Source organism: Eretmochelys imbricata, chromosome 11, assembly GCF_965152235.1.
Source record: "Eretmochelys imbricata isolate rEreImb1 chromosome 11, rEreImb1.hap1, whole genome shotgun sequence".
Classification (NCBI taxonomy): Eukaryota; Metazoa; Chordata; order Testudines; family Cheloniidae; genus Eretmochelys; species Eretmochelys imbricata.
The window spans coordinates 29,310,698-29,338,378 of NC_135582.1; the positions used below are offsets into that span (position 1 = coordinate 29,310,698).

The following is a 27,681-nucleotide window of genomic DNA, read 5'->3' on the forward strand; positions in this document are numbered from 1 at the left end:
ATTATCTGTTAAAATGTTGTGTTAATCTCCTATACGTTATTGGGGTTCAAAGCTTTTTCTATGAACCACTTCAACTTCCAAGAGGAAGTCTGATGTGGAAATTAAAACACTGGAGTAGGAATCAGAAGATTTTGTTGTTTCTGGTTGTTCCATAGACTTCCTGTGTGACTGTAAGCAAGTCACTTAATCTCTCTGTGCCTTGTTTCACCATCTGTTAAATGGCAATGATAATACTTCCCTGCCTCACAGAGACACTGTGAGGCTTAACTAGTTAATGTTTGTGAAGTGCTTTGAATGAAAGGCCTTCTAGAAGTGTGAAGCATTAAAGTCCCTTTTCAATCTATCCTTTTAACCAGGGGTTGGCAACCTGTGGCACACGTGCCGATTTTTACTGGCACGCTGCTGCCAGCTGGGGTCCTGGCCGCCAGCCCTGCTCAGTCCACTGCCTGCCTGGGTGAACGGAACCCCAGGCTGGCAGCGGGCTGAGTGGAGCCAGCGGCTGGGACCCTGGCTGTTCTGTCCACCAGCCCCGCGCAGCCCACTGACTGTTTGGAGTTCCAGCCGCCGGCCCCTTGCCAGCTGGAGTTTCGGCCACTGGCCCCGCGCAGCCCGCTGCCGGCCTGAGTGAATGGAAACCCAGGCTGGCAGCAGCTGAGCGGGGCTGGCGGCCAGTACCCCAGCTGGCAGGAGCCGGCGGACAGAACCCCAGACCGGCAATGGGTGAGCAGCTGCCAGTCTGGGGTTCTATCCCCCACACAGCTCAGCCCGCTGACTGTCTGGGGTTCTGGCCACTGGCCCTTTGCCAGCCGGGGTCCCAGCCATCGGATCCACTCAGCCTGCTGCCGGCCTGGGATACCAACCGCTGGCCCTGCTATTCTCGCTGCTGGTCTGGGATTCCAGCCATCCAGCCCCCTGCCAGCTGGGGTCCAGGCCTCCGGCCCTGCTCAGCCCTCCTGCCAGCTTGGGGTACTGGCAGCCAGCCCAGGGCTCTGCTCCTGGCCTGGGTCCAGCGCTCGGCAGCCCTTATCAAAAATTACACTACAATTAGCTTAGAAACGTACTTAAAAACTTTGTATATTACAGTAATTGTTAAGAAATAAATAATAATAAATACATAGGTTTGATGAAATAAAGTAGTTACTTATGCGCCTGTGCTTAATTTGTGTTTTCGATGATTTACCTTCTAAAAAAATCTCGCATGTCTCGCACGCCCACCCCAGGGGGTGCGTGCACCCTAGGTTAAGAACCACTGCACTAAACTGATAAGATCTGCATTTTAATGTAATTTTAAATGAAGTTTCTTAAACATTTTAAAAACCTTGTTTACATACAACAATAGTTATATAATATAGACTTATAGGGCGAGACCTTCTAAAAACATTAAAATGTATTACCGGCACGCAAAACCTTAAATTAAAGTGAATAAATGAAGACTCAGCACACCACTTCTGAAAGGTTGCTGATCTCTGCTTTTAACCTTTTGTTTTTCCATTTTTCATTTTGTGCTCCTTACCTTTCTCAGTGCTCTAAAATCTTTCAAAATACGGCTGTATTATTCTTTGCAATTTCATCACTGAGGAAAAAAAGTTCTGAACATCAAGTGCTTGAACTTGTACATGCTCTGGCAAAATACCCCTTGACATCATCAATATGAATGCGTGTTTTCCTTGTGCAGTGTGCAAGTGCGGGCCCTAGGTGTACTCTTTCAATTAGAAATTGACATTTTGTTTTCATCCTTTTTATACACATTATTCTACCTATTACTTCATTTTTACGTGATGACCCATTTTTATTTCTTTAGCAGCTTGTTAATCTTTAGACCCTACATTGTGCATTGCCATAATGGTGGTGCTAGCAAATCAGTTAAATTACCTTATGTTCATGAATGTTGGACATTTTTTTCTGATGTTATGTTCATACATATTTGTTGAAACATTACGAAGATGTCGCAGCTTCATAAACGTACAAAAGAATAAACATTTATATATTCTCTTGATGCAGTCTCTGTAATTTTCATGTGCCACTGAAAATAGATGTTTTGCTAAGTTTTAGAAATATAAGTTGGAGCAGCAATTAACTTTACTTGCCCAGAAATACCTACTATATGGAGCCCTGTTTTCCTAGCTATTTGTTTTTAAGATGAATCTGAAAATCTCTTATCTCAGTAGCTCAATGACTACTATCTTTCTATTTTTGTATTTCACTAGTTTCTGCTGATAATGCATTTGCTGTCCCTCTTTCCAGATTAATTTTTATGACTCTGATTTTTCTCATCATTCTTTGTTATTCTTTGACATATCCTCACTTTTCTTAAGCTAATGCACAATGTTGCTTTTTAATTATACTGTAGTGTTTTTCCTTTAACTGGCATTTGTCTTACTGTTTCTTCTTGAATTATATTCAAGCTTTTTTCATCCTTTTTTCTATTTGTTTGTTTCTGTAAGTGTGTTGTGAATTTCAAATATGCCAGGTCTCATTTTCAAGCTGTGATGTGACACTCTCAAGCGCTATCATCACCCTTCTGAGGGACCGAGAGAGAGAGACACACAAACCCTGATGAAACCAGCAAAATTGTTTAAAATATTTCACATTACTAACTTAAGGGGATTTTTTGTGAAGAAACTCTTTGTAAATCTGAGTCTCGCAACAAAATATATTTAATTTAAAACAGCAAGCTGGCTCTATCAAGAATGAGCATGATTAGCTTTGGAATGTTCTCTTCTTTGTCATAAAGAGACATGCACATCTTTTCACTTCATCAGTTTCTTCATCATTAAGAGACCCAATAATAGATGCCCTCGACATCCACCTTCAGAAAATGATACCATTGATGATAGCAGTCTAAGGCTTGGGAACAGTCACTTTTATAAAAATGTAATATATAGGGGCAACCATATTCTTAAAAAAAACAGACACAGCAGTAGAATATTGTTTATTTAGAAAATTAGATTTAGAAATATGGAGACTATCCTAATCTTTTCTTACTGTGGCAAATGGCTGGCGCTATTATGGTGTGTCCTGCACTTTTCCTTTGTGTGACAGGTCAGGGTGCCTATTCTTGGGCATGGACAGCTCCACTAGTGCCCTGGTGGGGGAGGAAATGGGAGTGGGAAGGAACACGGGCCCACCCTCTACTCTGTCCCAGCCCAGGGGTCCTATGGACAGCAGCTAAGCACTTGGAGCTGTTTTTCTTTCCCCTTGGCTACCTACTGCCCTGCTCCTTCAGCTTCTCAGCTTCTTACTCTCTCCCTGCTTGGGTAGGGTTTCTCTTGGTCTTCTGTGCCTGGGGAGTCCCTCTGCTCTGCTTGAGCAGGATTTCCCTTCCCCGGGTACTCTGATCCTCTGGTCAACAACAGTACTCCTCCAACTACAGTCAGCTCTCCTTCCCTCCTCCCATCTAACTGAAGCTGGGGTTTTCAATTAGGTCCCTGGCAGGCCCTTAATTGACTTCAGGTGCTCTAATTGACTTGTAGTAACCTCTTTTCAGTCCACTGGGAATAAGACTCTGATCATCCTGGGATTTATATACTTCCCATCAATCACTCTTTTGCTGCCCTTTGGTGCTGCTGTATCACATTACTCTCTCTCCTGTTGCTGTTCATTCACATATGCACCTCAGTGGGTCCTCCCACACCATCTCATTTATATTCAGACATTTCCCCTATATTTATTTTTGCTCACACAGTCTTAGTTTACTCCTGGTGAAATTCTGTGCCAAAATATTAAAAATTCTGCAACAAAAAATTAAAAATTCACACAATATTTTAAAATTTTGCAAAATTCTGCATATTTTGTCAAAATAACACAATATAATCATACTGATGTTAATTATGTTTGGTCATTTCTTTCAAAGTACCCGTCAGCAAGTATGTCCGTAACAATACATACAGACAACAAAAAAGATTTAGGAAATGTTTTTTGACAAACAGATTCCTTACGAGGCATCTTAATACAGAAATCTGAGTAATTCATTTAAACTACAATACAGAACCATATTTCTTGCACCCCCCCAAAAGCGGTGCAATGGCTTGGGGGAATCAGCGGTAATGGAGGAGCTGATGGAGAGGGAAGTAGGAAGGAGCCTGGGTGTGAACTTGAAGGGTTGTTGGGTATGGGTGGGAAAAGTATTTTTTTGGGGGGGGCTGAGGGGGTACGGGGATGGATTGTTAGGGAGCTTCCCCCATTCATACCCTGGCTGAATCCTAGTCTCTCCCATTCAGTCAGGCACATCTGTCCCTGTTCCCATGTGTTCCTGCACCCCTGATCCTGTGTGTCCTCCCCAACCCATGTGTCTCTGTACCCCCACCCAGCCACTCTGCATCCCTATGTGTCCCTGTCCCCATGTGTCCCTGTCCACCTTTCCCCTGTCTCCATGTGTCTCTGTGCCCCCACTCAGCCACCTTTCTGCCCCTGTGGCTCTGTACCCCCTCTCTTGTCCCCATGTGTTCCCACTCAGCCTCTGTCCTTATGTAGCTCTGTACCCCTCCCCATCACCATATGGCCCTATACCGCCCTGTGGCCCTGTGCTTCCACGCCCATTCAGCTCCTGCCCCAGTCTGTCCTCCCCAATGCCTGTTCTATTGCCACAGCACCCTCTGGTGGGCAAAAGGTGGAACTGCAGCAACGTTTTTGCAGAAGCTTTTTTCTGCACAAAAACTTAAAAGTATGCACGTCTCATTAATTATGCACATGTGCACTAGCACAGAATTCCTCCAGGAGTATTTGTTCTCTCCCTAGATTCACTCTCTTATAGCAGGAACAGGTCAGGGCTCTGGAGATTGGAAGGGGAGCAGGCGAGAGCAGAGGTAGGAAAGGATTTTTCACTTTTGATGCCTGTTCTCTTTTGCAGCTGGCTGGAACTGTGGGGAGTGATAACAGGTCGCCAACATAACCGCCAATGGTTGCATCCACAATACAATATGGGGAAGCTGGCAGTCTGTTTACAGAGAATTCATATAATAAACCCATCAGACTTTGAAGTAGTTGGCTAGCAATTCCTTGCAGAGTCATAACAATGACAATCTCCGACCAAAGAGATTGAAGTATTCTCTGACTAGTTTTTGGACAGTCTACATAAAAGAATAAATGGACACAAATCAGACGTCAAGAATTATAACATTCAGAAACCAGTCACTGGAGCAGGGATTGAGCAGTGTCCTAGCCGCCAGGCTACAGAGTCTCTCTCTCTCTCTGTCATTGTCATTATGAAAGATAATGCTTAGTATCCCAACCAAAAAGGAGAGCAAACCAAGAGAGTGCAACATTCAGGATCTACTTGTTCCTTCACATATACGGTCTTTTCTCATCAAGCACTTCATTAAGATAGTTTTCTAAGTTCCTATATGAAATCATACTATAATGCCCACGTTCATAAGTTATTTATCGTAACCTCCTTTTTGTCATGTTTATTAGATGTAGCAAAATTAAACATGAATACCATAATCTGCTTGTTTACTCAATATTCTATTATACCCCCATAAAGTCTATATCATCATCTAATAATAATTACTTAAATTGTAAACTCATTGGAGGAATCTGGGATGCTGCAGTGATTGTTTTCTCCTTTTTTCTTTTGAGGGGAGTGGGTTTGTAATGTTCTTAGTTTCTGATTTCGTGTACCTACAGGAGTTGACTCACTTCTGATACCACATTCAATGTTCAAGTATAAAAAGAGAGAGAGCCATGTGCAGGTTCTAGTCATTGCTCCACATATTTGTCTTCTCTCATCAGGCACTTCCTGAAAGGCTAATTTTCTAAGTTCTGCTATTAGGAAGCTATCTGTTGCAACACCTGGAGGAATCCAGTGCTCCAGAAGCACTCATGTATCTTTGAGGATGAGTCTTGCTTTCTGGAAAAAGAAATTTATTGAATCCAGTTCTGACCTAGTTAGAGTTTAAACAGATAGGGTCTTGCATTCTCTTGACACAAACAAAATGTCTCCCGCATACCATGCTCAGGCCCAAACACACTTCACAATAAAGTGCCACACACTGTGCCCCCTAACCAAAATACAAACGCTGAGAATGCAGCATAAAACAAAACATACCACAGCCTCCAAATTAACTGCTCAGTATAAACTAATTACAACAATTATTGCATGGTACTTATGTTATTCTAACTTTAATACTTGTATAATTTTTTTCACCCCTACATGGGTCATCAGCATCCTATTATCCCATATGTTAACTAGCACTTAAAGGGAGACACAACATTTTCCGGTGGGTTATTTGTGAGACAGCAGTGGAACACTTCATATTAGGATTCTTAGTTTCTGTTCTTGGCTCTGGAAACAAAATGGGTATGTCCTACACTGCAATTAGACACTGACAGCTGGCCTGTGCCAGCTGACTCAGACTCACAGGGTTTGCGTTAAGGAGCTGTTTATCTGAGGTGTAGATGTTTGGACTTGGGCTGCAGCCCAAGCTCTGGGACCCTCCCACCTCGCAGGGTCCTAGTACCCAGGTTCGAGACGGAGCTGGAACGTCTACACTGCAACTAGCTTGAGCCCTCTTGAGCATGGGCCAGCTGTGGGTGTCTAATTGCAGTGTAGGCATATCCAATGTGTCCTAGTGATTATAGATAGTGTAGCTTAAAGTAACAAATACTGCTTCGTGTTTGAGTACTTTGTGATGAGTGAGGACCTTCGTATGTAAAAGCATGAGCCTGTACCATTTGAGCTAAAGAATTGGCTCTCTTAAGATGGAAGCAGTAGCAGAGTCATAAACCTCTATGCTTGATTTTTTTATCCAGTGTATTATATATGTCAGAACTGTATTGTCTAATTTAGAGTATAAAGTCCTATGTGAAGGGGTTGAGTCTACCTCTAGACAACTATGCTGAAAGCAGGTGTTGTCTAGTATAGAACACAGTCTTTAAGGTGGAACAGTTTTTTGTGGGAGAGGACTGATGTGAGAGTACTGGGTTGAAGGAGCATGGAAAAGAGAGTACTGGCCCAGTATTTCTGAGGAAGGCAGGACTGATTGTATATTTTTACTGAATTCCTGAAGACAAATAGGTACTCATGTCTGAGTGATTTTGATATCAACTGGGTCAAACATTCTCAGATTTACTTTTCAGCTTTTTCCTTAGCTGTCTGGCCTTTGCACATTTGGGTTATTATGCTTGGCAAATATTGCATGCATATTTGTGGAGGCTATTTGAAAGTTTGACTCTTGAAATCTGTCTCTTTTTTCTCTCTGTTAGTCTCCACTTCCTATCCTTCAGTCTAGATGTTTTTCTTCCCTTACCCCAATCACCCATTTTCAAACACTAGCAGGTGACTTGGGGGTGATATTGAATGAAGGGATTCAGTTTTCAAACTCATTCTATCGGACTCTGGCCAAATGAGTAATGATTTGTAAGCTTCCTGTGGAGGTCCCCTGAAACAGATGTCCTGGAAAATCTCAGTACTTGAAGAAAGCAGCTGATCAGACTTTTTTACTCCTAGAGATGAACTCTGTAGTAAGCAGCCTGGATGGGAAAGGAGCTAAAGTACACATCTAAACTTTTTATAACCTAAAATAATAGCTTGTTTTCACAGTTTGAGCTAAAGTTCAGGCTGATTCTCAATTATTAATTGGAACTAGTTCACCCATCCTTAATCTGAACCCATTCTTCAGCAAATAGGAGATGTTGTGGGATGGGTCTGATCCAACTTCCTTTAAAGTGAATGAAAAGTCTGTCACTGATTTCAGTGGGAACAGGGTTGGGATGACAAAAAGTTAAGATACAGAAATATCTGAACTTGTGAAACAGTTATTATTCTGGCCTTATTCCTCCCATATCTGCTGTTCTGATGCAATCATTGGTATTTTTTTAATTTAAAAGGCTGAACTTTGCCAAATGATTAAAGATTGTGTACACTTTCCTATGTACTACAGTATGTAGACATTTATAATTCTCAGAATTGGAGATAGGGAGAGAATTCATCCATTCACTTAAGACTGGCCTGAAGGTTTAGTGTATTGTATATCCATTAAGATTATAAACCTTCAGACATGTAATTAAATTTTAAAGGCATAAGAGTTTATTCTGTTTTTTAAAGTAATAAAGTTTAATAAAATGAATCATTATTGAACAGCTTTGTGAAATCATCTATTGTATTCATGTAGAGAATAGTCCCAATAGCACTTTGGTGGTGGTTACATTTTTAAATACAAGCTAGAATATTGATCAGATTACATTAGGATGTAGTTAATACATTAACTGATCGATAAAATTATCCTGGTGGTTTTAACTTCTTAGTATCCTTTCTTTTCGCTTTTTAGCTCTTAACATTCAATTTAATTTCCTTACACTTGGGTTTATATTTAGTGTTTCATTTTTCCATTACTTAAGTTATTGACTCTAAATTTTCCAATGTGATATTTGTTTTAATATATGGAGGAATCAATGAAAATTTATTAAAATATTGTCATTCTAGTACATATGAAAAGGTAAAGCTAACAAAACCAAACAGGGTTATCTTTAAACATACTAAAATAAAGTTTGGCACTATTTTGAAAAACACTGCAATCATATTATTGTAATTCAAATAGTTTAGAAGTTGAATTGCACGTTGTATACAAACATTTATTTGGATGAGAAGTACAGGACCACGTTTTCAAATGGACCTCAAACTGACCTCCATTTCTACATTCTTCTTCAAATAGACATAGCGCTGTCAGGCATTAGTGCTAGAAAAATATCTACATGGTTATTTGTGCCTGCACACATGGAAGCCACATTTTTAAAGTATCAGGGGGTGGCCGTGTTAGTCTGTATCCACAAAAACAACAAGGAGTCCGGTGGCACCTTAAAGGCTAACAGATTTATTTGAGCATAAGCTTTCGTGGGTAAAAACCTCACTTCTTCAGATGCATGGAGTGAAAGTTACAGATGGACACATAAATATACTGACACGTGAAGAAAAGGGAGTTACCGGACTCGTTGTTGTTTTTAAAGTGTGATCCTTGATCTAAGCAATGATTGCTGGAGTGATTCAGTGGTCTGAGGGAGATAAATGTACACAAAGATTTGTTGTTTTTCAACACAGTTTAAATGCTTGTTTTAAAAGAGAAGAATTAGTTTGCTATCTCAGGGACACTTTTAATGCATACCTGTACTTAAAGGTGTAATCCAGTTACGTTAGAATAAAGCTTAGCATTGGCCAGTAACTGTTCTTTTTAGTGAGTCAGTGTTTCGGACTGGTCATCTCTATGTCAGTGGATCAAGGGTGGAAAAAACCCAAACAAAACATGAATGAGACTGGGGATATAAATGTGAGGTTGGTGTTTAGATTGTAAGCTCTTCAGGCCACTGACTTTGTTCTGTTTTGAATAAAATAGATTTTGCTGTTTTTGCTGTTAAGAACATAAGAATGTCCCTACTGGGTCAGACCAAAGATCCATCTAGCCCAGTATCCTGTCTTCTGACAGTGACCAATCCCAGGTGCCCCAGAGGGAATGAACAGAACAGGCAATCGTCAAATGATCCATCCCCTGTCGCTCATTCCCAGCTTCTGGCAAATAGAGGCTAGGGACACCATCCCTGCCCATCCTGGCTAATAGCCATTGATGGACCTGTCCTCCATGAACACTATTGTAAAGTGTGTTGTACGTCTGTGGCACTCTATGTAGCTCTGACTATTTAAATGAATTCCTGTGCTTCGCAGATCACAGCAAAGAGGACTGAAAGCCCATTACCGAGGACAGGCTATGCTGCAGGCACTCCAACACTGGTTCCTTCTTTAAGCAGCCTTAGTGGTAAATACAGAACACAACCAGACTAAAAGAAAAACAGCCTAATGACATATGAGTTAACCTTCCTCCCAGTAGTGAACAAATAGCACCTTCTCTTTGCCCAGTACCTATCAGAAGTGTACAACATTTCCAGTTTTCCTGTCTCCTGCATCTGATTGCTTGCCCATTGATGTAATTAGTTTCCAACCTTAGTTCTTACATGGCTGGGCTGGCTCCCATTTAGGACCTCTTAGTCTAATTAAGACAGCCACATTCTTACATGGTTGACTACATCTACAGTTCAGGCAGTTAGGACAGAAAACTCAGCGCACTCTCCTGTGATCTCTGCCAAAATCTGTTTGCGGTTTGTCTTTTAGTCAGATTCTCTCGTAACACTAGCAGCAGTAAGGAATGCTTTGCTTGAGCTTGTGTGTAGGTAATGTATTAAAAAGAGAAGTGACGATCTTGTCTAAAACATTATTGTTCTAAAGCTGCACACAGTACTTGCACAATGCAATACTCTATGTGCTAAGTGTGACTATTTTTGTCCTGTGTTCTTCTGAGAGAACATTAATTGCAGTGTTTCACCCATTAACAGAATGCTGGTAGTTTGTGTTCATCGATGCTGTATTGTTCTGGGTTTTTTAAAAAAAGCCAATCAAGTTTTCTTGATAACTCTAACATTGACACATGCATACATATATCCGACAAAGTGGGTATTCGCCCACGAAAGTGAATATTATGCTCCAATACGTCTGTTAGTCTATAAGGTGCCACAGGACTCTTTGCTGCTTTTACAGATCCAGACTAACCTGGCTACTGCTCTGATAATTGAAGACCCAGTGATAACATTTCTTGTAGCTTATGCCCTTGTAATGTGGACTGTTTGCTGAAAAGTGATGCTGTTTGTTAATGTGCTTATGATTTTCCAAGAAAACATTCTGAAGTTTAAACTTAGTGTCAAGTTTTAGCAAATATTTTCTAACAATCCTAACCATTTTCAACTTGATAGGTTTTTTTAATCAATATTTCTTAATACTGGTCTTTGATGTATGTTTTTTCTTCTGATCCTTAATCTTGTATTAACTATGGAAGAATACATTTTCTTGCATCCCTTTTCTCGCATCATGGGCCTCATAGTTGATAGTGATGTTTTGGGCAGAAAAGTGAATAATTAAAACGTAGCAGCATGACAAACAATAGGCCCCTGTTTCCTGTAAATTTCAGTCATTAGATAAATGAGGTTTCCAGTTTTTTGTATTACAGCTTGCACAGCATGCTACATTAAATTACTTACTTACAATTCAGTTTCTTTATAGACCACTTCGGTTTCTTTATAGACCACTTGCTGCTGAAATAGCCCTATCCCAATCCTAGATTAGTTGAGAGCAGTGTCCTTTTGTAACCACCTTTAGAATTCATCCCCATAACACTAAAAAAAATTATAAAAAAACAATAGAAAAGGCAATTTGCCCCCACAGTAAATTGTGCCTCTATTTTTGTGCCCGGAATTTATTCATGCTTTTTCCTGGAAATTCATTACAGGTGAAAAAATATGGTACATTTAATCTGCTGAAGCTCACCCTGAACAAAGAACCAGCACAAGGTGGGCTCAAGTGACTTTTAAATGGTCCATACATCTTGCAATTGTAGGCAAGTCTATGCACTGACTGTCTGCACAGGGTGAATTTTTCTCAATATAATAATTTACAAAGGAGTCTCCTTTTTGTTCGTGGGAATTAGAGAAGATCTAATACTTGCCATCAACTGAGAGTGAGCAGCTTGAACTTCAGTCTATATAAAACAGAGATTGTACTGATTGATTGTGCGATGCATGTTGGGTGAAATTCATCCCTGTGCGAGGCGCTTTTGTTCCACCCCAGTCTCTTGTAAATGCTCAAAATGTGCTTAAGTGGAGTATAGGCTTAAGCTGGCCTTTTGGAGTATTTAGGGAGGGTGTTTGTTCTCATTACTGTGGAGAAGAAAGGGTTTCAAGTCCAACTGTTGTAAGTTAGGTCCACAGTTTGGTGATACTTCTGATTTCTCATCAAGTTACTAGTAGTATCAGGGGCCAGAAAGCCCTTATTTCGTCTGTGTTGTGGTGATTGTGCTGGCTTCTTTTCGATATGGACAGTGCCATTATCACCTCCAGACTGCATTAATGAAATACACTTTACATGAACTTTGTCATCCACTGCTTTATTTTACAGAGTGTATGTTTTATACAAATGACTATATTGATCCTAGGAAAATAAATAAACACAATTTAAAATATGTGGTGGTTGGTGTATTTCTCTAAAAGAGAAAAACATTAAGGAAAGGGAGAAGGAACAGTTAGATGAGTTTTGTCTCTGGCTATGAGATTGGTTCCCTTTCTGTCTCTTTCCTCCCGCTATTGGCCACATAGCTAGGCAGCAAAACTCACAAGTGCTGAGAAGATTAACAAGTCCCATCAGATTCACTGGCCTCCATTCTTTCCTCAGCAGCAATGGCAGGCAGTTCTAAATAAATTTAGAGTTATTTTGATGGTAGAAAATCAAGGTAGCTTGCTTAAACATAGTCTTTCAGTTGAAGTCTAATATGGACACATGGCTAGATTTGTCAAATCCACATCTTTAAAAGAATTTTGAAAAGCTGAGCACCAAGCCTAGTTGTTTGTCAAGAGGAAAAAAGAGGGGAAGAAACAGTTTAGGCTATGAAAATAACCTTATAAAATAATCCAAAAAAAATAAAATCAGGAGCAATAAAAGATGGAAGAAAGGGACAGTTAATTAGGTTGAAAGATTACTTTAGAAGTCCAAGGTACACTGAACATTAATTCTGACGTGGTAAGGTATTAAATAGCTCCTTTCAGTGTCACACTGGTAATGGCCTTTCTCTATACTTCAACATATACACCTTGTAAAAGTAGAAAATCTAATTTTGCAACAACAAAAAAGGCTTTTCTCAGAAATCTGATCTTATTTACCGTACATTTATCATGGCTAGCATGTCCCCGTTTTATCCTGACACTTTGCTTAAGAACCCCATGGAACCTACACTGAATACAGAACCCAGCTGCTTAGCAATGTCAGACACAAATAGCTGCTTATGCTAGTGCTCCTGAGCCAGAAAAGTCTCCCTATTGTGCAGGTACAATTCGAGGTGAACATGTTTTATGTTTTGAAAATTTGTGCAGAGATTTTTCTGGAGTTTTTCTTCATGAAAACCCAAATCTCAGACGGTTGGGGTTTTGAAATCTTTGAAAGAAATAAAAAAAAATTCCCTAATATAATTGTTTTGAAAATAGGCAATTTTTCATTTAAACAAAAAGTAAAAAAAATTTCTAGTTATGAGCATCTGTGGTTCCTTTTCTGCAGTTCCCCCCGTGGCTGTCTTGTCCATCACAGGGGAGTAGTTCTGGTTAGTCCATTGCCTATGTCCCTCCTGAGCTGGGTGAGGCTCAGAGGGAGAAGCATAAGAGCTTGAGTGGCTCTGCCAGAGCCCAGTGAAGCACCTAGGGGAGATCATTTTAGCCAAAGTATTGACTGTTTTTTGAAATTATACATGTTCAGACTGAAAAGGCTGTACACATAAGGTCACCTGGGGAAATTCCTGCCTGATTATCCACCTGTGTGCTTTCAGTCATCTAAGTAGCAAAGTTAAAATTTCTGTCACGTTGGATAGTTCTTTTGGTGAACATTGGGCCTTCCTGAGTCCCAGTTGGAGCATATACTGGAGAAGCTGGATGGAAAACTGGTTAGTCTGCTAGCCTAGGAGCCCGGAGACCTGGGTTTAGTCTCCTGCTCTGCCTCAGGCTCCCTACACTTAAACTGCATTCTTAATGTATATGTTGTAATCACAGATCTTGATGAATATGAAGCCATATGTTTGCCTTTGCCCAGTTTATTCTGTTTGATAGTCAGAAATGATATTGCATACACAGCAGAGCTATGTCTTTTTCTAGCATCGTAACATTCAGTTGTACATAAATAAAAACAGTATATTGTAAATAACAAGTTAGTTCTGGGTTTTTATGGAAATATTGCTGCATTTCCCCAGTATTTGGGATAAAATGAAAATGAAGTACTTGTGTATTAAGTACCTTTACCAATTTAATGTAAGGAATAACTGGGGTAATTTTAAATGCCTTCCTGCTCTTCAGTAACAATAGAGAAGACTGGGGTTTTTGTAACACAGCAGAATTAATTTAACCTGCCTGTTAACAACAGCCACCATTGGTACCTATCTAATAAATAACCTAAGTCATTCTTCATATTTTTATATAGGCATAAGCAGTAAGAAAGTGCCTCAGGTTAGAAAAACATGATTATTTTAGTAAATGCTGTAGTCTACACAATAGAAAATGGGTAGTATTCTATCATATGCCCTATTGTAAGGTGTATTACAGAAATAGAATTAACAAATATCCTATAATTCTGAACCAAACACAGTAAAGAGCTGATGTATGAGAGTATATTTTTAATCCAAGGTAGTTTTATAACTAAATAAAACCAGTCATAACTCTGAACAAAGCACTATTATATATGGCAAAGTATAAAACATTAATGTTCCTTACACTTGACAACAGTAAAAATGTCCTGGATTGTTTTGAGGCTATTGCTATCAAATGTTATTTGTCAATATAAGGGCAGACATTACGTATGTTCTGTTATGAACAAAAGTCCCTAAACTCTCCTAGAAAATTGATTGCTGCAGGATAGGTTTTAATCTGGATTTCTGGAGTGAGTAGGTTCCCAGATACAGCATTGTCGTCTTTGCCATTCATATATCATAGTGAATGTTCATTTTGCTTTGTAGTTCTGAGAAGTCTTGTTTTTTTCTTCCCGAAGCCTCCACACAAGCAGTTACACTTAGTCCATGTTCATCCTAGTATAACTCTGTCATCTTCAAAAGAATTATACCTGGGTTGAGTTTAGCTCATTGTTTACAATTGTCACATGCTCTGCAGCAGTCATGGTATGTGGTATGCAACTAATCAGTTAATTACAATGATGCTGACAGAGTAGAGTTTAGTTGCATTTTCAAATAAAAACAAATTTCAGCACTTCTGAATTCTCATTGTCTTCATTAGTAGCCTAGCACACAGCATCATCAGATTGATTTTGTTTTTGCAGGCAATGTTTTAAGTTTAGTTGGGTCCATTTCAGAAAGTAAAGATGTTTTGATTAAACCACCACCCACTGTTTGCATTCAAGAGTTGTACTTTACTGTAAGTGTTGTTAGTTTCATATTTGGAAGAGCCTCATCAACATGATTATGGGCATTGGCCGCAAAAAACTATTGAGATCACACTGGCATAAACTCGATTTTACAAAGCAGAGTATTGGGCTTACCTTATTGAAAGTGGATGGCACTTAACTGGAGAAGCCATTATACTTGAAGTGGATTTTTTTTCTTTCCACATAATGAGTTACAACAGCAAAATTTTTGCATTTTCAACTCTAAAGCTGATGCTTTCTTTATCATTTTTGTTTTCCATAATTAATTTTTTTAAACAGACATCTTTTAGGAGTTCCTTTGAGAAAGAAAGCAAAAATGTGTTTACAGCAACTGAGAGTTACAGTAGATATATCTATATCTTATATGTAAATATATATTACAGCAATACTAGTGGGAAAGAATACCTGATGATGTATTGTCAGATTATAAAATTTATTTAATATTTTTAATGGAAAGACACAAGCATAAAAATGTAGTTGAATAGAGGATCATGTTCCCATATGTCAAAAATATTTCATTCATATATATTTTAGAATAAATAATGATTATATTGTAAATGCTCGTCATGGCTTTTTGCATACCTGCAAATTTTCTGTTCCACATTATCAGGGTTACTGGCACAGCTTTAAAAACAAAACAAAAACCTGGATCTGGTGAAAAGGAAAGGTTGCAATCAAGGATAAATACTTTATTAATGAAACTTACAAAAATCTTTTTACATTAAAAGAAACTCTACATTTTAGAGGGTAGGAGCAGTAGCCAAGGGCATAGAAGGTTTTGGGACATTGTGATTCAACCTTTCACTTTCTGTTACCAATTTCAGTCCCTCCTATGGAATAAATTGAGAATTAGAGTTGCTCTTTCCACTTAGTTGCTCTTTCCACTGAGAGTGATTAAAATCATAGCTGGTACACTGGAAAATCCAAAATGGGACTTTCTGGCTTCATAGAAACTATACGAAACATTAATCAGGAGTAAAGTTTAGATTAGACATGGTCAGACAGTGGTTCTGAACTTTGTCTTTTCAATTATTACTGCCATCAATGTGAAGGTCTTACAAGATTTAGAACTGTAAGATGAGGATATTAAAAGAAGAACAATTGGTTTTGATTTGTTGTCTAATGACTACCCTAATTTTCTGAAAGTAAAAGCTGATCTTTGGGGAGAGATCAGTACAGTGAAGTCCAGTGTTTGTACATTACATTTTGTAATGCAGAATCTAAATTGCTGCTGCCATTGTTGGTGTTATCCTTTGCCTCTTTTGTAATGTTTTAATACTAGTTCTCTCCATGTGCTGTATATAAGAGATTAACTTTAAAGCATCAGGAAAGTATAAGCTCATGGCTGCTCTAATTTAGGCTCAGATGCAGTTAGGATGATCAGAGAGCAAGTTTCAGAGTAGCAGCCGTGTTAGTCTGTATCCACAAAAAGAAAAGAAGACTCTAAGGTGCCACAAGTACTCCTTTTCTTTTTGCAGAGAGCAAGTGTGAAAAATTGGGATGTGGGAGGGGGTAATAGGAGCCTATATAAGAAAAAGACCCCAAAATTGGGACTGTCCCTATAAAATCAGGACAGCTGGTCACCCTAGATGCAGTTGCCTTTTAGAGCCCTTATCTAGAGCTGTTGAGAGGGCACAGGAGTGGCATAATGTCAGAATATCCCTCAGGGGACATTTCCACTGGCTTTCTAGAGGAGAGTAAAGAGATCACATTGGAATAGGGAATCCAGGCCTTTGTTAAAAAATGTAAACTTTATTTTGCATTAACGTAAGGTGCGTGTATTTGTTTTTTGATGTTTTGCAGTGTATACAGACGGTGGAATCCTGTTTTTTATGTTTAAATCCAGGGACACTGAGCAGCTGAATTTGGACAAAATAATTTCATAACTCTTGAGAACTTTGATATAATATATGAAAAATATTTGGAGTTGGATATATAGAGAGTTAACAAAAATGCATTTAGGTGCCTCAGAAAGGAGAGAGAGAGAGAGACATTTTTTTTCTTACACATTCCTTATTCAAAGTGATTCATTTAAAATATTTACTAGTATTTCCAAGACTCAGATATTTTTACTGTTTCTGTGCTATTACCCAAGCATCCAATACCTGCAGATTCAGTCTTAACAAAGACACAGTGTAAACACCAGTTCCAGAAAACTATTCTATACTGTTATTGCTCCCCTGTGCAACTGTATCCACATATGGAATATATTTCATGATACAGAAACCGTTGGCATAGAGAATCCTTAAATGGAACTAGCATTGAGGTTTATGGAGATGACACTAACATAGGCATGGACTTCAGAAAATTGATTTTTAATCTTTTGTAGCACAAGGTGAAGTAAGAATCTTTGAAAAAAGGCAAGAAGTACAAAGTATTTTTTAAATGCTGGCTGTGAGCTAGGGGCTTGAGCCTGAGAGATTCTGGTTTAATCAAGGACTGATGCTGTGGGCATGGAAGAGAAGTCTGCATTAAGATGAGGTTTCAAAATCTTTTGTTTTATAGCCTGAGTAATTTAACCTAGAGGGCACTAATTTCTACATATGAAGCTCCTAATTATGATTCTTAATATTTATGAGTTTAAATAGCTTGGAGAGTGTTGCTATATACAGTAAACTAAATATTTTAGTACACCTGCTTAGAACTGAGAAATTGACTCTTGTAAAGTCTATATATTCTGTAGGTTTGACTCCTCTTTAATTTCTGCAAGAAAATGAAAACTTTTAAGTGGTAAATTGAACTACTAGACAGAACAATGAAATATATTTTTTAAGAAATTTATTCTCTCCTGGCTCTAATGAACTGATACATGCTTTACTAAAGATTTTAATGTCTGCTTTGTGCTGTATATTTCAAAACTAATCCAAGGTCCAGTTTAGATACCTGAATCATGTGACCAAGAATTAGTTTGGTTATGTAATATTTGAATAATACTTTGTGCCTTTATTTTACAAAGAACAATAATTCAAGCCCCACAGTGCTTCTGTGACATAGGTTTGACAGCTAGTTCACAAGTGGATAATATAAGGTACGGATAATTTAAGCAATGATCCCCAGATCTCAGTCAGTTGGGAATGGAATCCTGGAGTCTTGACTCTGGGGCCTGTTATATAGACACGATGCCCTGAGCAAATGGAATCAGTTATGCAGTCCCCCACATTTTTTTTCCTGAAGTGATTGGATGTACAGAGACACGTATGGCAAAGCATATAGAAAGAGACTAGTTAGCCAGCCCATTTGTGAAGCAGTTTGTTTTTTGATGTAGGATTTGATTTGGACACCAAATAAGTGCATTCCCATGAGAAAGCTAAAGTAGGGCGGCTACCTAGAGAAACTAAATGACTCAGTGTATTTCCTCTGAAAGCCTTAAGCTTCAGTTTAATTGGCTAAATGCGTCACTTCTGTAACCACTAAAAGGATAGAAGTCTAACTGTATTGATGTATTCTTTTGAAAGATTTAAACCCTTGGACAGACATCTGACCAGTATCTGTGGATCCAGTTAGAAACTGTCAGTATAAGACAAATTTGCTGTGGGTAAAATCCATTTTTTAATTTACTTGAAATGTCTTTTCTTGCATCGCTGTCATAATTTCATCTCTGGTGCTTGATGTTTTAAAGGCCAGTTGGAAGCAGTTAGTGTTTCTCCCCCATTTTATGTTTTTGAGTGTGGATTCCAAGAAACAAAATGTGGTCAATCCAGGTGGGCTGCTTAGGTTTTGTTTCATCCCTCACATAATCCCCTGGTCCAACACTTAGCATGGTGAAGAATAGGAGTACTGGGCCATGTCTGCCATTCTTCTTCTTCTTCCACAGTAGTAGCTGTACCCTTTCAAAGGCACACTTTCTACTACAGAGGGAGACCAAGATTTCTGTTTTCTCTGTAGACCACTTTTAGAATATGCTAGTGTCATAAAAATAAAGGGAAGGGTAAACCCCTTTGAAATCCCTCCTGGCCAGGGGAAAGCTCCTCTCACCTGTAAAGGGTTAAGAAGCTAAAGGTAACCTCGCTGGCACCTGACCAAAATGACCAATGAGGAGACAAGATACTTTCAAAAGCTGGGAGGAGGGAGAGAAACAAAGGGTCTGTGTCTGTCTATATGCTGGTCTTGGCCGGGGATAGACCAGGAATGGAGTCTTAGAACTTTTAGTAAGTAATCTAGCTAGGTATGTGTTAGATTATGATTTCTTTAAATGGCTGAGAAAAGAATTGTGCTGAATAGAATAACTATTTCTGTCTGTGTATCTTTTTTGTAACTTAAGGTTTTGCCTAGAGGGGTTCTCTATGTTTTTGAATCTAATTACCCTGTAAGATATCTACCATCCTGATTTTACAGGGGGGATTTCTTTATTTCTATTTACTTCTATTTTTTATTAAAAGTCGTCTTGTAAAAAACTGAATGCTTTTTCATTGTTCTCAGATCCAAGGGTTTGGGTCTGTGGTCACCTATGCAAATTGGTGAGGCTTTTTATCCAACATTTCCCAGGAAAGGGGGGTGCAAGTGTTGGGAGGATTGTTCATTGTTCTTAAGATCCAAGGGTCTGGGTCTGTAGTCACCTAGGCAAATTGGTGAGGCTTTTTACCAAACCTTGTCCAGGAAGTGGGGTGCAGGGTTTTGGGAAGTATTTTGGGGGGAAAGACGCGTCCAAACAGCTCTTCCCCAGTAACCAGTATTAATTTGGTGGTGGTAGCGGCCAGTCCAAGGACAACGGGGGGAATATTTTGTACCTTGGGGAAGTTTTGACCTAAGCTGGTAAAGATAAGCTTAGGAGGTTTTTCATGCAGGTCCCCACATCTGTACCCTAGAGTTCAGAGTGGGGGAGGAACCTTGATTGGTTTACTCATGCCATGTGTTCTTTCCCATTTTTCATGAGTTTAAGGGATGCCCCTAAACATTCTTTTCTTAGGGAAAAAAACCCATACTGCTGCCAGCTGTAGCGCAGAACTGCAGAAGTAACATTTGATCTTTGTGCTGGGATGGGTGGCAATGGAGAGGCAAAGGCAAATTTTGGGGTGGCTATAGCTCCCGCAAGTCCTGCTAGTGCTGCCCCTGCCTGCATGATTGTCAAATTATACATTACTATTTTTTGCCGATCTCAGTGTTCTGATTGGTCTGCAGTTTAATGCAGCTCTTCAGCTGCTGAACAATCAAGCCCTCTGTCCCACCCTTTTAGTCTCAAGACAACAAACCTGCATGTACGATACAATCCCCAGAGTCCAATTTTCTTAAAGTGGTGATAGTACAAATATATATTTTGTTTGGGAACAGCGATCACTTCATGTGTTTACGATACTTTTTGAAGTAAATACACTACATTGGGACAGAAAGCTGTGTTATTTTCTAAACTGCTAGATTTACATTATATATTTTATTGCCGTTTCTCTCTGTTTTCTGCATGTACTCATGACCTCCACATAATAACCCCATGACACCCTAAAGGGTCACGATCCCCCCCCAGTGTAAGAATCCCTGTCCTAGAAGATACTTCAGTACATTTAATAACATTATCATACAATATCAGGGTTGGAAGGGACCTCAGGAGGTCATCTAGTCCAACCCCCTGCTCAAAAGCAGGAGCAATCCCCAATTAAATCATCCCAGCCAGGGCTTTGTCAAGCCTGACCTTAAAAAATTCTAAGGAAGGAGATTCCACCACCTCCCTAGGCGGTGTTTCACCACCCTCCTAGTGAAAAAGTTTTTCCTAATATCCAACCTAAACCTCCCCCACTGCAACTTGAGACCATTAATCCTTGTCCTGTCATCTTCTACCACTGAGAATAGTCTAGAACCATCCTCTCTGGAACCACCTCTCAGGTAGTTGAAAGCAGCTATCAAATCCCCCCTCATTCTTCTCTTCCGCACACTAAACAATCCCAGTTCCCTCAGCCTCTCCTCATAAGTCATGTGTTCCAGACCCCTAATCATTTTTGTTGCCCTTCGCTGGACTCTTTTTAATTTATCCACATCCTTCTTGTAGTGTGGGGCCCAACACAGTACTCCAGATGAGGCCTCACCAATGTCGAATAGAGGGGGCTATCATGATAAAAGCAATACCTTAAAAGATAAATGCTTCTTTTTTAATGGCAATAACTTTGTGATTGATGTAATAAACCTTAGACAGTACAAAAGAATAAATCTGTTTATCTCCTTGCTCTCCTGCATTATGGCTTGTCACAAACTAGAACCATATGGTTGGTTTTACTGGGCAGTAAAACCTATATATTTTGTACATTGTACTGTAACATAAGTTCTGATCAAATGTATACACAACATATAAAATAATACCTCAAGATCAAATACAAAGATTCTTCTGTTTTCAGTTCTAATGTGACCAAATGGATAACCTCCTTTACAGACCTTGGGCCAGATCCTCAGGTAAATTGGTGTAGCTCCATTGATTTCATGCCAGTTTGTTAGCTGAGGATCATGCTGTATGACTCTTTGATTGCTTATTTCCCTGCCTCAGAGATCTTAGTTGACCATGATGCTGCTTATTTGGGCACTTTGCCTTTTGTGTATATAGAAAACATGCGTGGACAGGAGGCACAGATATGAATTTAGGGAAAGAAGGAAAACAGTAAAGACTTCTAAGCAACAGAAAAAAGACAGGAATTGCTGTAGGACAGTTTCTTGCGTACAGTACTGAAAAAACCTTGAATAAAACACAGTGGTTTAGAAAGTCCATCTTTTGAAGTTTTATCTTTGAATATAGGTACTGCATACAAATTAGGAGCCAACACTTTCACCTTGGTCACAGGTGGATGTTAACAATTGTGACAGGGTCAGGCCAGATGGCTACAGGAGAATGATCCTATTGGGATCTAGAAGGCAGATATATTAGCCCCAGGTTAAGTAGGTCCCTTTCCCCTGGATTAGGTAACAGGGAAGGTTCCAGAATAATCAGGAACCTTCTGGAAACAATTAAGACAAGCTGATTAGAACATCTGCAGCCAGTCAAGAAGCTGCTAGAATCAATTAAGGCAGGCTAATCAGGGCAGCTGGGTTTAAAAAGGAGCTCACTTCATTTTGTGGTGCGCGTGTGAGGAGCTGGGAGCAAGAGGCAGTAGGAGCTGAAAGTGAGAACGCATACTATTGGAGGACTGAGGAGTACAAGCATTATCAGACACCAGGAGGAAGTTCCTATGGTGAGGATAAAGAAGGTGTTGGGAGGAGGCCATGGGGAAGTAGCCCAGGGAGTTGTAGCTGTCACACAGCTGTTCCAGAAGGCACTCTAGACAGCTGCATTCTACAGGGCCCTGGGCTGGAACCCAGAGTAGAGGGTGGGCCCGGGTTCCCCCCAAACCTCCCAACTCCTGGTCAAACATAGGAGGAGTTGACCTGGACTGTGGGTTCACAAAAACGGCCACACTGAGGCCTGCCATGAAGCTTCAAGGTGAGCAAATCCGCCAATAAGTGCAAGACCCACCAAGGTAGAGGAGGAACTTTGTCACACAATGCAAAACTAGTGTCAATGTGGTCTCATGATCAGCACTGCCGTGTCTGCTACATTCTAGTCCCTGCATAGATTATTACTGCTAGGGGCTTGGGAACACTATACAACAAGTAGGCCATGCACTTTGAACACAGGATGCAGCCCAGAATGTCCTCTATGCAGCTTTAGCTAAGGAGGTCAAGACGTGGACTGTGAACCACCGAGATTTTTGGGGTGCAAGGTTTGGGGTGCCTTTTCTTTCTGGGCATATGCCTAGTCTTTGCCCAAACCTTGAATTTACCTCACATTTTGCAATTAAGAAGCCCCTGTAATTCCAGTTTAAACTCAGAAATATTATATTCCTTCTTCCTTTCTGCCCATCCTACATAGGTTTGATTTTGTTTTCTTTATTATTTAATGCCACAAGGATTCCTCGTTGTTTTTATAGATCACAAAGGCACCCTAGATCCCTGAATGTTATACAAAGTAAGAGCATCATTTATATGATGGAAAATAAGTATTTGATTCGATAAATTTTCAAAAAATCGTGTTATACATATAACATTTGTAACTTAAGCAACCTGTTAATATCTCAGATCATTGTATTACTTTCTTTGAAAATGTTGAATTCTTTTTGTTTTAAATAGATATGAATTGGGTGTTAATTCAAGATGAAAACTCAGTGACACTTTCTCGGTATAGAAGTCCTTCTGACATCATTTAATGATACCACATGCTAGGATTGTTGAAGCTTCAGCCTTTAGAGTCACAATAAAATCATTTTTAAGATCAGCTCAGTAAAGCTTCATGAATTTTCTGATTTGACTTTTGAACATGGTATGGCCCAAATCTTCTCCTCTGTGCCCAAGTAAAGAGAGAAGGATGAAGAGAGTTCCAGCTCAATTGGAGCCAGGGGAAATAGAATCATCAGGTCCTCAGTAGTCAAATTAGCTGCTACACCCTCCCTAATGGAGTTAGATCTGGCATCCTGAATGATTTTGATATAGTCCCATGTTGGGAATGCAGGATGTCATTTACTGTATTACAAGTGTAACCCACACGCTTTGTACAGCAGCAATTGATTTGTAAGACCAAAGAAAGGGAGAGAAGCAATGGGGAGGAGACATGGATTATTTTGTTTGAACCCTTTATTCCCTACACATGTGCAGAGAGCAGGGCAGGGCAACTCATCTTGAAGGATCTAAATGGACTCATGGTGTGGCAGAACCTGGACATGCTCAATAGTTGTTTCCTCAACAGTTTAGAAAGTTTCCAGTAAGGGTAAGCAGTCTTACAGGCCTCGCTCATTTTCATAATCTGAGAGCGGAGACAATTAGAGTTCAGAAAGGAAAGACTAGAACTATGGGAGTTGGAGACAAATACAATCCTGTGGACTCAGTGGGTGATTAATGCAGGACCAAGAGATGTGTCTGCTGTGAGGGCTGCATCCCAATATCTATACCATTCTGAATACAAGTGAGTATTACGTCAGCTTTACTTACTAGGGTTGTCTAATTTATTAGTCTATAAAACTAATTTATAGTCAACCATAGTGCATGTACCTAGAGGGAGAACTGTAAGGGGGAGCATTTGTCACCCCTAGAGGCGACAGGGACTGTGAAAACTATGCTTTGATATAAACTAACTGCTTTAAATTGGGATTCTGTTTTAGTTAAAGAGAGCAGGGGGCAGAGTTCAGTCAGGTGAGAGTTTGTAAATCCTAACCTGATTTAGGTTTATGGGGGAAATATAGTACCCTATAGAGTAAGAGCCTTATAGAAATCTAGGGAAAGGGATATTTTATATATTGATCCCAATACTTGTAGCACTTGGGATACAGGCTACACCAGAAAATGAGGAGTCCAGCAGCTGTTAACCTAAGAACTGGAATGCTGTTTAGCTGTAAGGATCCCCAGACTTTTGTTTACTGAGAAGGCTCTGAAGAATCTGGAAAAGAACAGAGGCGTTGTTTCCATCTTCTTAAGCTTTGAAATATCCAGGAATCCACATTACATATTATGGCCACATTTAGAGAGAGACTAAGAAATCATCTCTGAAAGAAGATCAAAGGGAAATATAAGTATATAAGAATGGCCATACTGGGTCAGACCAAAGGTCCATCTAACCCACTATCCTGTCTGCTGACAGTGGCCAATGCCAGGTGCCCCAGAGGGGGTGAACCTAACAGGTAATGATCAAGTGATCTCTCTTCTGCCATCCATCTCCACCCTCTGACAAACAGAGGCTAGGGACACCATTCCCTACCCATCCTGGTTAATGTCATTAATGGACCTAACCTCCATGAATTTATCTAGTTCTCTTTTAAACCCTGTTCTAGTCCTAGCCTTCACAACCTCCTCAGGCAAGGCGTTCCACAGGTTGTGTGCTGAGTGAAGAAGAACTTCCTTTTATTTGTTTTAAAACTGCTACCCATTAATTTCATTTGGTGACCCCTAGTTCTTATATTATGGGAACAAGTAAGTAACTTTTCCTTATTCACTTTCTCCACACCACTCATGATTTTATATACCTCTATCATATCCCCCCTTAGTCTCCTCTTTTCCAAGCTGAAAAGTCCTAGCCTCTTTAATCTCTCCTCATCTGGGAGCTGTTCCAACCCCCTAATCATTTTAGTTGCCCTTCTCTGAACCTTTCCTAATGCCAGTATATCTTTTTTGAGATGAGGAGACCACATCTGTACGCAGTATTCAAGATGGGGGCATACCATGGATTTATATATATAGATCTTATTCTCTGTCTCTTTTTTAATGATTCCTAACATCCCATTTGCTTTTTTGACTGCCACTGCACACTGCGTGGACGTCTTCAGAGAACTATCCACGATGACTCCGAGATCTTTCTCCTGATTAGTTGTAGCTAAATTAGCCCCCATCATACTGTATGTATAGGTGAGGTTAATTTTTCCCATGTGCATTACTTTACATTTATCCACATGAAATTTCATTTGCCATTTTGTTGACCAATCACTTAGTTTTGTGAGATCTTTTTGAAGTTCTTCACAGTCAGCTTTGGTCTTAACTATCTTGAGCAGTTTAGTATCAGCTGCAAACTTTGCCATCTCACTATTTACCCCTTTCTCTGGATCATTTATGAATAAGTTGAATAGGATTGGTCCTAGGACTGACCTTTGGGGAACACCACTATTTACCCCTCTCCATTCTGAAAATTTACCATTTATTCCTAACCTTTGTTCCCTGTCTTTTAACCAGTTCTCAATCCATGAAAGGATCTTCCCTCTTATCCCATGACAACTTAATTTACATAAGAACCTTTTGTGGGGGACTTTGTCAAAGGCTTTCTGGAAATCTAACTACACTATGTCCACTGGATCCCCCTTGTCCACGTGTTTGTTGACCCCTTCAAAGAAGTCTAATAGATTAGTAAGACATGATTTCCCTTTACTGAAACCATGTTGACTTTTGCCCAACAATTTATGTTCTTCTATGTGTAATTTTCATAACATGTATGTAAATCACTTTATAAAAGCACATTCTTTTTGCTTTCAGCTTCCCCGGTCGATAACATATTTTGCATTAATCTTATTCTTATATATTAATGCAAAATACGTGGAATGTGTTTGTTTATATATGCTTGCTAAAGAACAGAAGTGCAAACGTTATGTTGAAGCCTTACACTGAAATATATGTAGCAGAGTGATGGAAGTGTGTATAAGAAACACCAATAGTTTTACTATTTAATAGCATTTGTTTAAAGAAGTTATTCATGTTTTCCAAATAATGTTTACAACTTTTTTGTGTTAAATATTTATTCAGTATGCTTTGATAGCACACTCTATTTAAAGCTAAGTGAAAGCTGTTGTTAACATCTACCTGTATTCAGCTTTCTGCACACACCAGCCCTGAAGGTTTAACTCTGTAATGCTTTCCAAAATGTCCAGAAAAGACGCACTTTTCGCTTATCCTTTTCAGCAAGAGTTAAGCTGAGGTTCAGGAAAAGGGGAGTATAATAGCATTTTAAATAACTTTACCTCCAGCAATCCATCTACACCAATGGCAATCAAGGACTGCCACTTTTTACACAAGCAAAAGAAGATATATATTCATAGAAAAATAAGGTCCTTCTGAAGAACATTAGGATACAGAGTTATACATTTTGATGTAGCTCTACTTGGTTGTGTTCCATGGCTGCTTTTATAAAGAACCTGCTTAAAATTTTGATTTTTAATTTCAACAGGAGTAGCTGTTAATGACTATAACATATACAAAGTAACTGATCATGTTTGTGCTGGGTACAAACAGTGGAAATATATTTGTGGTATTATAATAGTTACTCAGACCTGGAGTTGTCCTTGTTGATATAAAAATAAGCACTTAGGTATAAAAAGTACATTTTAACAGAATGTACAACTTTTAAAACCTGTACAGTTTGATATCCGAGATCTGTCACTTTCCTTTTCTTCCTCTGCAATATCTCCTCAGGCTTAGTAACTCACTGGATTGTATAGAAAGCCAGTAAGTTACAAAGTAGCAGTAGTTTTAGAAATAAGCTTTATTTACAAGCAGTCATAATAATCTATGCCCCCAGACGTTAAAAGTTAGGCCTTTTCTTGGTATGGTAAAAACAGCTACAGCAGCTTTCCTTAAAAATAAAATAAAATAAAAAAAAATGAACTATGGTTGCATTGGGCAAAATGGCCATTATATTGCATTAAAATTTAATTAACTGCTGTATTTATTCAGAAGTTAGGTATATTGGTTTTACAATAACTAGTGCCAAATTTAATGCATACCACTCCAATAATTAAGTTAAAAATTATTAAAGATCCTCAACCAGTTCCCTGAGTAGAATATATCAATAGCTATGTGACAGGATGTGACTCATGCTTTCTGTGTTCTTTTGTCACTAACAAAGCACCGCACATACCCTTTTGTAAGAATGGCCTGTGATGGGCAGTGGAAACTCCACAAATTGCAGTTTGCACAATGCCCTCTGTTTTTTTGGCAGGATTTTCCCATCCTTAACCCCTCCCGTTGAAGAAGCTGCAGGTTTTACATCCAAACTCATGGATTCCCCAAGACATTCCTTGCCACAGATTTTAGAGATACAGCAGAAACAAGGGCTTCCACACACATGCCTCTCTCTTGACTCTGCATTGTTGTCCAGGTCACCTGGCTTTGTGTTCCTGGTGATCTCCTTAAGGGAGGTGGTGGTCTAAACTGTGGATGAGAAATGGCATAGATTATACCAACTTCCCCCATATGATTTGGGGAAGATGCTGGTAGAGCACCACTGGCTCCCTGTCTACATCAAATCCAGTTAACTAGAA

General features: G+C 39.4%; 1 protein-coding gene across 1 annotated transcript in view; it reads left to right on the forward strand.

Moving 5' to 3' along the window:
• The window catches only part of GALNT13 (polypeptide N-acetylgalactosaminyltransferase 13), a 345,963-nt gene that overhangs the window by 61,640 nt on the left and 256,642 nt on the right, over nucleotides 1-27,681 (forward strand). The window lies entirely within an intron of this gene.